Source organism: Panthera leo, chromosome D2 (assembly GCF_018350215.1).
Source record: "Panthera leo isolate Ple1 chromosome D2, P.leo_Ple1_pat1.1, whole genome shotgun sequence".
Classification (NCBI taxonomy): domain Eukaryota; kingdom Metazoa; phylum Chordata; class Mammalia; order Carnivora; family Felidae; genus Panthera; species Panthera leo.
This window is the reverse complement of record NC_056689.1, coordinates 38,531,590-38,544,186: the sequence shown is the minus strand read 5'-3', so window position 1 is coordinate 38,544,186 and position 12,597 is coordinate 38,531,590. Positions and strand designations below refer to the sequence as shown.

General features: G+C 57.9%; 1 protein-coding gene across 5 annotated transcripts in view; it reads right to left on the bottom strand.

The window, feature by feature from the left end:
• The window catches only part of ZMIZ1 (zinc finger MIZ-type containing 1), a 233,733-nt gene that overhangs the window by 175,342 nt on the left and 45,794 nt on the right, over positions 1-12,597 (bottom strand). For all 5 annotated transcript variants that reach the window (XM_042907519.1, XM_042907513.1, XM_042907518.1 and 2 more), the window contains exon 2: positions 11,332-11,455. The gene's annotated coding sequence lies outside the window, so the exon portion shown is untranslated. The remainder of the gene's footprint in view (positions 1-11,331; positions 11,456-12,597) is intronic.

Sequence of the window (12,597 nt, the reverse complement as noted above, 5' to 3'; positions counted from 1 at the left end):
GCTGCCTGCTCTGATGGTAAGGAAGAGAGATGACTTTATTGATCCGTTAAATGTTCCAGGGCCCTGCAAATACTCAACACCTGTCATTACACTGACTCTCACCATCCCGAGAAGGAGGGACTATTACTACCCATATCCCACAATTAGTACCACTCAGGCTCAGAGAGGTTAAGTGACTGCCAAGGTCGCACAGCTAGTAGGTGATAGAGCTGGGGTTGGGTCCCAGAGCCTGCACGCTAACCACTGTGCCTCCTGCCCTCATTGGGGCTTAGCCCCTGTGTGAGCTGGGGAGACAGGTGGCTCCTGCCCTCCGGAAGCTAGGGCATGAGTTGCACTGGATGGCTTAAGGGGGAGTCGGAGGAAAGGCATGGAGTGGGCAACGACTCGGGCCAGCGTCCTGGTCACAGGCTGTTGCTGCAGGCTTGGCCCTCAGGGTGCTGCTACCTCACAGATGACCTCTTCCAACCTCCCCCAGAGGACAGAGTCCTGGGGACGAAAGTGGTGGGCCAGGCCCTGGAAAGACATGTCTGCAGGGAGAGTCACCCGAGCAGGGAGAGAGGGCTGGGAGAGGCCCTTGTCAGAGGGTGGGGAGGGTACAGGCACAAGGAAGTCCTCAGCGAAGGCAGCTCTGGGCAGGCTCACTGAACCCAAGGAGGGCCTTAATGTCAGCCTTGGAACTTGGGCTTTATTCCTGGTGACAGTGGGAAGCCAGGGAGGGCAGCAGAGGGCCGGGAAGGGCTGAGTAGTTGAGAGGCAAGAAGATGGTCAGACCCAAATGCCAGCAGAAGGTGGGGATGGTGAGGAGGACGCAGGTCCAGAGATGGGTCAGGGGTCGGAATGATCGTTGGATGTGGGGGTGAGGGAGAGGGAGGTGTCAGGAATGACCCAGGCGTCTCCCCTAGCCCTCTGGGGGCCCGGCTGCTCAGCCGTGCTGAGCCAGTGGCTGCCTGAGTCAATAGGAATTGACCAGACCCCAAGGAGCACTGGGCCCCGCCCCCTAGAAAGCCCTGACGTGGGGGAGGGCAGTGCCGGCCAGCAGGCTGCCACCACCTCGGCTCTGTCCCCCTGCTGACCTTTCTCCTTTGTCAGCAGTGCCCTCCATCAATTCACCGGAAGGAGGGCCAGTGCGATCTCGCCAGGCTGCCTGGGCCAGGGCTGGGGGTGGGGGCTCACTCCACCTTCCTTCTTTTAAGGAAGAGGTCTCCAGAGCATCTCTAGAAAGCCAGCAGCAGAGGTGCCAAAGCCCTTAGTGCAAATGGGCAGAGTGAAGACTGGTCGGGGTGGGGGTGGGGGCACAGCCACAGTCCTCCTGCTGGCAGATGGGAGAGAGGGAGAGGAGGAAGCTGGATGGGGGTGGGGGTGGGGAACTGCAGCCAAGCTGTGGGGGATGGGCAAAGAGGACAGTCTAGAAGTGGAATCTGTGAGGTGGGGGAAGGGGCCCAGCGGGAGCAGGACCTCCAGAGCCCAGAGTGCACCAGCCAGCCCCAGAACCAAGGAGGGAGTCCAGAGGGGCGGGCAGGGCTTAGGATTTAGATGGGGCTCGCATGGTCAGCTGTCCTGGTGTGCCAGCAATGGAGAGGTGTGTGGGATACGGAACTCCCGGTACTAAAACCGGGGTGGTCCCAGGCCAACCCTAACTGTTGGTCACCCTAGCAGGGCTGAACCTAAGTTCGGGTTTTTAGTTCTACCACTTTCAGATTGTACGTGACCTCTCTGTGCCTCGGTTTCCTCATCTGGAACACGATGCTTATAAGAGCACCTTGTGCACGGCTGCCATGAAGATGAAGTTAAATAATGTACGTAAAGTACTTAGCACCTGACACAGCACCCGAAACTAACCATTCAACAAATGGCAGGTGGCCACGGTTATTACCACCGACGGCTCCTGCTATCTTACTACCATGAGGACTGGCTAATGCACCCTGAGTGCTCTCCCCGAGCCAGACCCCACTGTATATCTGTGCCAGTTTAATCTCACAGCGCTTACGGGGCAGGGGCCGTTACTACCCCCATTTTCACATGCAGAACTCACGGATGAGCTCAGCCACTGGCCTGGGTGCCCACGGCTAGCAAATACAGAGCTCAGAGAACCACTTCTGTTTCCACGGGGCTGACCCCACAGCCAGGGACCTGTAGGCCAGTGTCAACACAATTCTGGTTACACTGACCCAGGGCAAGAAGTAGACAAACACACGGGCGGGGCAGGCCTAGCAGGCCGCTCTGGGGCCGCGTAGGAACAGGCAAGGGACCCCTGCTCCCAGGGAGACTGAGTCCCTGATCCTCAGTCTGGATCAAGACTGTCCCCTCCGGTCCGAACACATCAACCAAATTTATTAGGTTACTAGGGCCTGCTGATACCATAGCAAGAGGAAGGGAAGAGAAAGGAAAGCCCCCAGAGGTACTCAGGCCTCCTAGTGGCCCTGCGGGCCCAGCCGTCTTCATCTGCCACTCTGCAAATCACCTCATTTCATTCTGACAACGACACGACCAGATCACTGATGATGCCCACTTCACAGATGAGAACACAGAGGCTCAGAAACTTGCGAAGGTTGCACAGCTGGATTTAAACATGTCCAGCTCCAAAGCCTGGGCTCCTCTTGGCTGATCATGTAACAGGACGAACAGGTAGCAGGAAGGCAGGCAGCCACGACTTGTATGTCCATGTTAGGACTTGAGGTGGGCACCAGATAACTCTGAGGATGAGGGGCACAGCTTCCCCTCCCCTTAGAGTTCAGGCAACCCTGGAGAAACTCTGGCAGCTCTAGAAAGGGGCCCAAACACGTAGGGGTAGGGTGGCCAGCCTGGCAGGGTACTACTGCACCCGGGGAAAAAGGGGGTGGGTGCAGGGGTTCGGGGAGGGGCCTATTGCTTCAATATCTGGGGGTCAGGTAGGCCTTGCAGAGACCTCTCAGTCTTTCGGAGCCGAGTGAGCAATGCCATTCCTGCCACGACCCCTAGGAAGTCCTCAGCGCCAGGAACCGCGTGCTCACAAAGCAATTAGCTTCCAGCACCCAGGAAAAAGATCGCTGAGGTGGGCAGGCAGGCGCTGGCTGGGCAGGGGCCCCGGGAAGCTGGGCCTAGTTATTTTTAGCATCTTGATTCAAGAGGAAGGAGGCCCTCCTCCCCACCAGGTAAATGTCACTACACTGGCAGACCCAGCCAATTAAAGTAGCTGGAGGCAAGGAAGAGAGACAGTCCCCTGTGTGTTTTCGGCTCCTGGGCCCCTGGGCCCCCAGGGTGGGTCTCCCTTCCTCCACATCCTCTAGGCCCTGGCACATCTGCCTTCTGGCATGAACGGGAAACACTGGCTTGTCCCCAAAGGAGCTTGACTAGGGGCCTAGGACCCTGGGTTTGAGCTCTGGCTTGTCAGCATGACCCTGGCCAAGTCTCCTACCTTCTCTTCCAGAACTGCAGTTTCTACAAAACGGGCCCCCACAAAGCCCACCATTTCATTATTTACGAGGGTGAGAGGAGCCGGGGTCATGAAGAGACTTTGCATGAAGGCGGCTTGCCCTTCTTGCTGTGGGTGGTTGCTGTATTCTTGCAGAAGACAGTTCTGGGCTTCCCAAGCAGGAACCCAGGCCAGGTCCGGGCTAACAGGGCTTGAGCTGGCCGCTGTGCAAACTGCTGGGGAGATTTGCTCAGTCTTGGGTATTAGGAGTCGAAGAGCCTGTGGCTACCACCCTGCTCATAGGGAGAGGGTGAGAAAGGCCGCTGTGGGTCAGTGGAGGGACAGCAAACACAACCTGGGCTGAGCCCAGGGCTCCAGGGAGGGCCTGAACTCAGAAGGGCACCAGCACACAGAGCCCGCGACGCATCACAGGCCTGGCACGGGCGTGCAGGGCTCAAACGATCACCTCCTTATGTCCGGCTCTGAGCTGGCCCATGCCCTTGCGGATGGCCACCCCTTCCCCCCTTCTCTGAGAGAAGAAAAGCAGTAGTTGGTGACAGGAAGGACAGGGGAGGCCCACCCTCCAAACTCTCAGCTCCAGAATCTGCTCTGGGAGCCAGATCCTTAGCCCATAGGAGGGTCTGCCCCAGAGGGCCTGATCTCCCCTCCTCCCAGGCTGGGGGAGACTCCTGGCAAGCCCCTGGAGTCTGAGGTCAGCTCTCCCCAGCCAAAGAGAAGGCCTGGGTCCAGCACCAGTGCCCTTGCCCAGTTGCCCGCCAACTCCCAGGGAGCCTAGGATCCTGGCACCTGCCCACAGCCTCCCCAAAGGCAGGCCCTTCCACTGAGGCACTGCCCTGCTGTGTCTGGAAGTCCAGGGAGATCTGAGGGAAACTGAGGAATGGAAGTACGGCAGGAATCTGTTCAGGGATTTAGTAAGTTAGAAGCAAAGTGCAAGCTTCCTCCTCCTTCTGCCATCTGGCCTCTAGGGGGCATGTCCAACTCACTTCCTCACTGCCCAGTCTGTGCCCTCCATCCAGCCCGCTGATCTGCCCCTCACCCCTACTCTGAGTGCCTGCCTCAGGGCCTTGGCTCAGCTGGTCCCTTTGCTTGGAATGCTTTCAGTTCATAGTCACGTTCATTCTTCAGGGTCCGGCTGGAGCTCCACCTCCTCCAGGAAGGCCTCTTTTTTTTTTTTTTTTTTAATGTTCATTTATTTATTTTGAGAGAGAGAGAAAGTGTGCATGGGGGAGGGGCAGAGAAAGAGAGAGAGAGAGAGACAGAGAGAGAGAGAGAGAGAGAGAGAGAGAATCCCAAGCAGGCCCCATGTTATCAGCACGGAGCCCGATGAGGGGCTCAATCTCAGGAACCATGAGAACAGGACGTAAGCTGAAATCAAGAGTCAGACACCACCCAGGAGCCCCAGGAAGCCCTCTTTGACCCTAGACTCCCTTGGAGCCCAGATGTTTTTCCTAGATACCTGCAACTCCAGTGTCCTAGACTGTAGGCCTCTGGGCACCCTGCTGTGGCTCGGCAAAGGGCGGACAAGAGACAGGAGTGGTCCCTAGTTCCCTGAATCTATTTTCCTTTCTCACCCCCATGTAGATTGTCGGCTTTCAAATAGGGCCCTGACTCCAGAGCATTCTCTCTGCCCTGGCATCTGGGCCTGCAATCTCCAGCCCTCACTTCTTGCTAAACAGATAAGAAAGGCCCTAATGGTTAGAAGCCTTGGCAGGAGGTCATGATTATAGGAGGTGGAATACAAAAGAGGCTTAACAGAGCCAGCGCCCCATGCAAGTTCTCAGTGCCGGCTCTGGATGAACCTCCACAGACCCCTAGAACTTCCCAGGCCCCAATCTCTGTGCCCTCAGCCCCTCAGGGGTTGGTCCTGCCTTTCCAGAAACACTGCGCCCCATGGCCAGGTCACTACCACCACTGCAGGTCGTGGGCCCTGCCAGGGTCTACACCTGCTATGTTTCCAAAGCAGGGATGGTATACCTCCAACACAGATGCCACCCTGGCTGCCCCGCCCAGTGTCCACTCCCTCCCTGCAAGGTCACTGAGGCTGGGGGCCTTGGACACGGCATGGTTGCGCTTGTCCTCATCCTAAGTGTGTGGCTTATGGACCAGAGGGAGACCAACTCCAGAGCTCCGACAGAGCCAGGTGAGCAAACATCAGTGGGAGGGAGAAGCGCCATGGTGAGTAACACCCAAGGAATCCTTCTTGGCATAATTTGCCAAATCCCAGCCCGTCCTTGGAGAGTCCTGTTGGTGGCCGAGGTCAGGGGTCCCTGTGGCGCATGTGTAGCTCTGTGAACCTACAGGGGTGATCACACCCAACTGGAGAGGCTCACACCGGACTCTGGGAGAGCCAGAAGGAGCCCTAGACCTTCCCTCCCACCCTCAGGAAAGATGCCTCTTGCCTGGCCTGCTGGCCTCTTGCACCTGCCACGGTGATGCTGTACGGTCCTGGGCTGGTCTCAGGCCTCTCTGTCTCTACCACATCACTTAGGGTTCGCTCTGCACAGGGAGGGGTGCAGGTGGTGCCAACAGAGGGTGGCACCTGGGCAGCTTCCTATTCCAGCATTTTCCTCCTGGTAAAGAGCTCCAGCCCCTGGCCCAGGAGAGGCCCAGAGGTGCCTGGGGTGCTGAAGATGGCCTGGAGAAGCTGGGGGTCCAGCTAGCTGGAGTAAACAAGCCCCTAACCCTGTTCCTCCCTGCTGTCACCGTCTCTGGGTGGAGCTGGGAGCCCCACTTAGTGGGCCAAAGCCTGCCCTCCCTTCCTGTCCTTCACAGAGGAGCTGCTGCTCAACAGCCCTTTTAGCTCCCCACTCTCTGCAGGATCAAGGTCAAACTCTGGCCCAGCCTTTGAGGCCCTCAGGGGCTGCCTCAGCATCTGCCTCCAGCTGTGGCTGAATGAATTTTCCTCTCCAACTGGACATCCCACTGGGTGAGTCCTGCCAAGTTGTGCGGAGACCCCAGGAAGACCTTAGTCTTCCACTCCTCTGTGTAAGGATCCAGCCTCCTCCTCCAGGCAGTCCCCTGGCCTGCCTCCTCTAGTGTCAGGGAAGAGCTGCTCCTCCCGTTTCCTACTGCCTTCACCCATCAAGGGCCCCCTCCAAGAGTGCTCTGCACTGGAGACTCTGTGACATCCAAGCCCAAGGCTGTGCTTACCCAGCTTCTCAAACGCAGATTCACTTTTGGATGCCAACGCCTAGCACGATACGGGAGCCTGGTAAATGTTCAGCACACTCTGGCTGACAGAATGAACAGATCACTCAGAAACATGCAAGTACCTATCCGAGACAGTTTGATATAGTGGGGAAAATACAAATAAAATGTCAAATGAGACTGGGCGGAATCCCAGCTCTGTACCAATAGCTCTGTGACCCTGGGTATGCCTCTTAACCTCTCTGTGCTCTGAGTTTCCTTATCTGTACAACAGGATAACCTCAGCTTCACTGGGTTGCTGAGTCCCTTGAGATCATTGCAGTGCGTGACCCCTGAGCTGTCCCAGGCCTCTGGTTTGACTTCCCAATAAATAACTGCTCAGAGAAGGGCAGCAGCTGCTTCAAGGTCACACAGAAGGTGTGTGAGCAGGGCTGAGGCTTGACCAAAGTCCTGCCCAGAGAGCCTGCCAGGGCAGTAGCCCCACTCTGCTGACCCAGAGAGTGTCCCACCTGCGGCAGGAATGATCAGGGGGCTGTAAACTATTTCCAGCTCCAGGCTGGGGTCAGGGTTGCAGAGGCTGGGGGGGTGGAGGGGCCTGGGCTGCAGGCAACAAATTCCAGGCAAGGGGAGTGGGGTGTGCATTCTCAGCTGGCGCTGAAGACTGACAGGCATGCCACATGGGGACCCTGGAATGCCAGCTCTGCATGGCCCTGGCCAGGCCCGCTGTGAGCTGGGCTTGGCATTCAAGGTCTCTGCAGCCAGCCCCGAACCCGTCTTGCACCACGTAGCCCTGGAAGTCTGCTGACTGACAGCTGATGGGTATGCATGGTGGCAGCATGAAGCCACAAACCAGGGGCTGAAGGGGCTGGCCAGGGAGTGTGGCCGTCACCCCAGGTCCCTGCCCACAGAGGTGTGATCGACAACTGTTTGCGATTACCTCACATGAAACTCAAATCCAGCCCAACCCCCATCCTGCTGTCTCCCTACGTCCTTTCTTAAATGACACCGACCATGTCACCACCCTCCTCCATGTGTCCACAGCACTCGCGTCAGCTCTGTCACCGTCCTCCAGCTGCTCGCCCACCATCAAGCCGTATGCTGTGGAGCGCTAGCCATGTTCTAGGCACCGTCGCAAGGATTCACATGGCTTAGTTCCCTGGATTCCTCACAACGCAGTGAGGTAAGTCCTATTCTCATCCCAAGTTAACACCGAGGAAACGAGCACAGAGAGGTTAAGCCACTAATCTGGCATCACAGAGGAGCGGCAGAGCTAGGCCCAAAGCTGAGGCCCAGAGTTCATACCCTTGATCGTGTCAGTGCCCTCTGCCTTCATCTACCACGGGTGTTCAGAGCACCTTTTACAGAGTGCTGGCCACGTGGGACCAGCTGTCATGCCCCCGGCCAGAAACCCTCTCTCTGTGTCCACCCTTTGTAGGCTGTATGGCCCAGACCAGCCGGGACCCTCTCACCTCTCTGCCTGATGTGGGACTCGCTCGAGCTCCGGAGCCACATATATCTGGCTCCAGTCTGCCTGGCTGTGGGGACTGGGCCAAGTCACCCGCAGGGAGGAAGAGGGGTGGGGCTTTGTCTACTCTAGCTGGCCAGACCTCCAGCTCCACCAGAGGCTGGAGCTCTTGACCAGGGGGAAAAGCCAGTCTTCCAAAATACCGAAAGAGCCCAGCGACCTCCCTCTGTCGCCACTGTCTGCGCCTCTGCCTGTTGTGGACCTGACCTGGGTCCAGGCACTAGCCTCTGTTCCCCGTTTAGCAAACGGGAACAGGACCTCTACAGGGCTTGCTCAGTGGCCTGATGGAGTGTGCAAGGGCTTTGCACACGATAGAGAAGTCTACAGTGCACGAGGTCACGGTGGCTCCTGGAGGGATCCCAGGGCAAAGGTTGGGAGATAGAGGCCGGGCTCAGAGAAGGCTCCGTGGCTTCTGACCTACAGGAGTGAGTTTGCCAAGCAGAGACGGGTGTGCAAAAGACGACCAGGCAGAAGATTTGCAAATAAAACACAGAGCAGCCGTCCCACCGCCCCCTGCCATGGTGGGTTTGGCAAAGCACAGAAGAACTAGGCTGCCAGAGGTCAGGGAATCCTTGAACAGCACTGCCTGTCAGAGGGGCTGTAATCCCACCCTAACCGAAGCCACCGTCACGGGCTGCGGGGGACGACGTGGATGCCAGCACTGCTCTGAAGAGCTCGACATCTCCCCCCTTGGCAGACGAGGCTCCCACAGGTGACAGGGGACACGCCCGAGGTCTCTACTGGTGGAGCCAGCATCCAAACTCAGTTCTTGGCACTTAATCCCATGACCACTACCCCTATTACGGGCAGGGCTGGCTTCACGGGCAACTGCACAGGGCCCCACGCTTAGAAGGACTCACTCTTGGTTTCACGTGCTGCCGCCATCGTCTTGAAATCCGTAATCATTTATGAACAATGAGCCCCTCGTTTTTGTTTCCCACTAGCCGGTCCCGATTCTAGTAAATTCTGACGGACGCTTACTGGGGGAGGAGGGAAGGGCCAGTGAATGAACTTTTACTTCTCTGGGACATTGCAAGAGCCAGGCTCTACGCTTGGTCCGCCCTGTCCCTCCACGGCAACCCGGCAAGTCCTTCCCAGATTTCCTCCCCACACAGGGGCTAACCTCCCGCACCAGGCAGAACCCGCAACTCCCAGCGCCCTGGGAGCTTTGACAGGTGAGAAGCTACCGATCCCTGAATAGCTACTTCTCCTTGGAACACATCCCTCCTCGTGTGTGCACGTGAAGGCATCCCTGCGCGTGTGTGGGCATGTGTGTGCCGTGAGAGCTTGTGCCTTTCTGCTGGGGAGTCAATGCGGTTTGTGAACGTGTGCCTGCGAGCACGTATGTGCATGCAAGTCTATCTGTGTGCGCGCGTGTATGTTTGGAGCATGCGTGAGTGATGTCTGTGTACACATGCATGCGAGGGAGTGCTCCTCCTACCTTGCTGCGTGCATCTGTGCGCGTGACCATTCATGTACGGGTGTGCACGCACAGCTGTATCCCCTGAGCATGCATGGACAGGTTTGTAAGCATGTGTGCACCTGTGTGCACGAGTGTGTGTGCACTTGCATTCATGGTTATGGGTATGACTGTGGGTGGGGAGAATCTTCTGGGACTTCTGTGTGTATCAATATTTCTTCATGAGAACATGAAGCCCGCGTGTAACTATAACGCCATTCAAATCATCCTCCTCCTCGTGAAAATCTTGGCTCTCTCAGAGATACCTGGCCCACCACCTCCAAGAAGCCTTCCTGGATGCCAGACTCCCCATGCTCACTCTATCATTAACCCCCATCCCACATCCTGGCAGCTTTCCCACCCTCATGCCCCACCCCCCCACCCCCCCCCCCACCCTGGCCAACTGCAATCCTGACAACTTCCCTGCCTTGGGGTGTTATATTTTCACTCCTTGTCTGTGCCCGTTGCTCTGGCCCTACTTGAGGCATCTGACCTCTTGCTGTGGCTTGGGAGAGTCCCACTAGTCCCCCTGCTCCCAGCAGGGTCTTTCCAATGGCCTCTCCAACGCAGCCACCTTCATTAGGTACCTACCTGACTCAGAACCCTCCATGGCTCCCCACTGCCCTGGGGATCTATTTCTCCAGCCTGGCATTTGTTGCCCTTTATAATCTTCCCATCCCCTTGCCAACCTCATCCCCCATCCTGCCAGGCTCTCCTACCTATCCCCTGTTCCTGTCTCCCCACAACGCTCGTCACTGTTGAGTTACCTCCCCCAGAATGCCCCCCTCTAACCTCTGAACATTGTCTGCTCCACTGGTACGGGGCTCACACGACATCTGCTGTGATCTCCCTGCTTCTCCGCCGGAGCGCAGAATGAGATGAGCCCCTTTCCCCTGTATCCTGGGGCCTGACATCATGCCTGGCATATATTAAGTGCTTAATACAAGCTAGGGAAACTGAATTAGGGAAGCCAAGAGAGGGAGAACCCTACCCAGCCAACATGCCCCTCCTCTAGAAGGGGCCACAGGTGTCACTTTGGTGACCCCAGAGGCCAGGCCTGGTCCGTGTCACATCACATCCACAAATGAGTCACGACCCCAGACATCTGTAGCCACACTTACCTTGTAAAAGTCCCCTCCCTTTGCCTCGAGTGGGTTAGGACTTAGCACTTCTTAAGACCCCGGGATTGCTTCAGCTCCTGCCCCCCAAGAAGAGGCTAGCAGAGGTGGGCAAGGCCAGGGACAGAATGGTCCAAGGATTAGGGGCCATATAGAGCCAAAGGTGAACCCCACGGGAGGCTCAGCCAGACATGGGACCTTGGGCAAGTTACTTCCCAACCCACAAGCCTCAGTTTTCTTGTCTATATAATGGAGAGGATACCAGGCACCCGCCTCACAGGTTGGTGTGCAGATGAAAGGAATTAATAGCTACACGGCACTTAGCATGGTGCCTGGCACACAGTGAAATGCTCAGCATGTCGGCAGACCCAGCATTATTATTCTCACGTATAGATGAGAGGGCCGAGGCCGCCAGCAGCGGAAGCACGGGACTGCTTAAGGCTACGTGGGACTTGGAGAAAGAATACATCCAAATCTCAAAGTCCCAGCCCAGGGCGCAACCCCCCTCCGCCGTCTGGCTCCGTCTGAGAGGAGGAGGCCAGGGAAGAAGCGAAAACTAGGAGGTGAGCCCCATCCCCTCGTGCCTCAGTGGTGACAGCCCAGTCGCCCGCTCCCCAGGACCCACGCCGGCTTGTGTGAGCCGCAGCAGGGGCCAGCCCGGCCCGCTCACCTGCGAAGGCTTCTGCGGATGGCCAGGACTCGAGGCTGCTCAGAGCGTCAGGGGAAGGAGGCCGAGGAGGGAAGACGGCTGTGGCTCCCGCGGTCCGACGTGGCCGGGCACAGCGCTGCAAGTCCTGCGGGACAGACCGGGGGGGCACAGTGAGCTTCAAGCTAACCTTCCCGGCAGCTCCCACCCGCTTCACTGACCGGCAGGCTCTGCCCGCCTGGGCTCCTCCGGCTGACCTGGCGCACCGAAGAGGAGCCGTTCCAGAAGCTGGGCGCTGCCCGCCCCCTCCCCGGCAAGGGCCTGTCTCCCGGACTTCGTGCTAGAGGCCTGGCCCCAGCCCTGGCGTGGGGGGCTGCCCCTCTGCGACCCCACGCCACAGCACCAGCACCCCGGTACACACAGACCACTGTGCTGCAGCCGGCCGGGACCCCGGGACCACGGGACCCCAGGACCCCGGGACCCCGGCCTTGGGATAAGTTTGGTGCTCCGCTCAGAGCCCTTTCTTCCACTCCTCTGTCTTCCAAAGCCCTGCTGGCCTTGGAGACTCTGCTCAAGTGAAGTGAGCCCTTTCCTTACAAATTCTGTGTAATTTTCTGAGCCCTTTCCACAGAGCCCTCCCTGACCTGCCCCTTCTTTCTTTGTTCATCACCCAGGGGCTTGGGGTCTGGCTGACCGGGTCTTCTCCGGCTTTCTGGAGGCCCGTTTCCTCCCTGGGCAGAGCTCCCGGACATCAGGAATGAGATCTAGTTTATCCTCTGAGGCTCGCAAGGCCAGCGACCGCTGGAGGGATGGACGGACAGACGAGTGAGTGACAGACAGACAGTGCGGTGAAGGTGTTTGGTGAACAAGAGGAACAAAACTGGCCAACCGACATGTGTCTTGAAATCAGGAAGCCCGCTGAGCTCTCCAAGGGCCTCCTGATGCCCTCCCCCCTGTTAGATTCTAGAATACAAGGCTCAGGTTGGTAAGAGGCAAGAGACTTGGTGATGGTGATACCCTTCTCTGCTGATTCACGAATGTGGAAACCAAGGCCTTGATGGGGAAAGGGTTTCCTCCCAGGGTCCCACAGCAAGAGAGAGCCAAAGCCAGAAGCAGGCCCCAGTCTCTCTGGGGACTCCTTTGCCCACTGCCCAGAGCTGTCACGGATGGAGACCGCCATGGCAATCCCCTCCAGCTGCAGGCACCCAGCCTCCCTGAGTGTTGGGGGACCAGGCAGGCCATCTGATCGGATGGCCCTACGTCCCCCAGCCTGGAAGCCTATAGCTCAAG